This window comes from Phascolarctos cinereus, unplaced genomic scaffold, assembly GCF_003287225.1.
Source record: "Phascolarctos cinereus isolate Bilbo 61053 unplaced genomic scaffold, phaCin_HiC Scaffold_3;HRSCAF=262, whole genome shotgun sequence".
Classification (NCBI taxonomy): Eukaryota; Metazoa; Chordata; class Mammalia; order Diprotodontia; family Phascolarctidae; genus Phascolarctos; species Phascolarctos cinereus.
In genome coordinates, this window is record NW_027555736.1 from 171,616,420 (window position 1) to 171,618,250 (window position 1,831).

At 44.8% G+C, this 1,831-nt stretch overlaps 1 pseudogene; it reads right to left on the minus strand.

Annotated features, from left to right (window-relative positions):
• Window positions 1-474: 474 nt before the first annotated feature.
• Window positions 475-1,401, minus strand: LOC144456194 (olfactory receptor 6E1-like; annotated as a pseudogene).
• Between the last annotated feature and the right edge of the window lie 430 nt (window positions 1,402-1,831).

Below are 1,831 nucleotides of genomic sequence, written 5' to 3' on the forward strand. Positions count from 1 at the left end.
AAGAACAATTTCACTTGCTTTGGATGAGGTTTTTAAGACAGATGCAACAAAAGTACTTTTCATGATGATATATATAAGTTTCAAAAGTTTCAAATCCGCTTTTAATGAATCATGAGGAAAAAGTATTCACTCAGGTTGCAGGCATATGCGGGAACTGGGCACCAGGAAGAACCAGACACAAATAGTGGTGCTGGCTTTGCCATGCTGTCTAGCTCCTTACCTATATTAATTTAACAAATCACTAGGTTCCAGAGGGTGAGAAGGTCAGGAGAACTTTGGGGTGTGGTATGTATAAGAAGGGATGGTGACTTTGCGCTCAGAAGAGCTCACTGGCAGCTGGTCCTGGTGAAGAGAACAAACCAAAAATATCTGGGTTGATAGCCAAGATGATCCCAAGAACAGTCTTCTCAGGGAGCTACAAAAGCCTTTGCCTCTTATGGAGAACGCTCCCTGCTCTGCAGCTCCAGCTTAGGCCTAGGAGATCCACTTGCCCACCTTTTCCCTAATCACCAGTTTCACCTGTTTGTTCCTCAGGGTATAGATGAAAGGATTGAGCATTGGGGTCACCACAGTGTTAAGGAGGGCCACCACCTTGTTCGGTTCTCTCCCTCGCTGCCCTTACCTGCCCTGAATACATAAAGATGCAGCTGCCATAAAAAAGTGATACCACAATGATGTGGGAGGAACAAGTGGAAAAGGCTTTCTGCCTCTCCTTGGCTGAGGGGATGCGCAGGATTGTGTAGAGGATGTGGCCGTAACAGGAGGCAGTGACAGATAAGGTGCCCAGCAAAGTGACATTAGCCTCCACAAAGCCTATCAGTTCCACCAGGCTTGTGTCTGCACATATAAGCTCTAGCAATGGGAAATTGTCACAGAAAAAGTGATTGATGGTATTGGGGCCACAGAAAGGCTGCTGAAATGTGATGCTACTAGGTACAATGATGAGAAGGAAACCTCCCACCCATGAGGACAGCACCAGCTGCACACAAACCCTTTTGCTCATGATGGTGGCATAACACAGGGGGTTACAGATGGCCACATATCAATCAAAGGACATCACAGCCAGGAGGAGGAATTCTGTAGTTCCTAGGAACAAGTAAAGGAAACCTTGTAGGAAGCATCCCAGAAAGGAGATGGTCTTATTTCCTGTTAGGATGTTGTTCAGCATCTTGGGAAAGATGACAGAAGTGAACCGGATCTCCAGTACAGCAAAGTTTCTGAGGAAGTAGTACATGGGGGTGTGAAGACGATGATCCATCAGGGTGATGACAATGATGAGGAGGTTCCCCAGCAGTGTGATAAGGTAGGTCAGGAGGAGCCCCACAAAGATGAGCATTTGTAATTTGCAGGCATCTGTGAGTCCCAGAAGAATATCTCAGTGATAATGGTGCTGTTCCCCATGTTCCATGTTGGGGCCAGAGAAACAGGGCATTAACAGGAGAGGCTATGAGGCTCTGGGATCACATTTGGTCTAGAAGTGAAGGGAACAGGAGATGAATGAAGCTTTTTAAGCTGAAGGTTTCCATTATCTTTATATGTAGCAATATCCTCCACCTCACCTCTCACCTTTCCCATCTTCTAGACCCTTCATCAAATTTCATATATCCACATTTTATACACAAGTATCACGTATACACATTTTCCTGGATTGGGAGCTCTGTGGCCCTTGGTGTTAGAACTTCAATGTTGGGCTATAGTAATCTACTGTTTGATAAATCCAAAGACTTCATCTTCTGGGATAAGAACTCACTAATTAACAAAAACTCCTGGGAAAACTGGAAAATAGTATGGCAGAAACTAGGCATAGACTAACATCTTATACTCCATACTA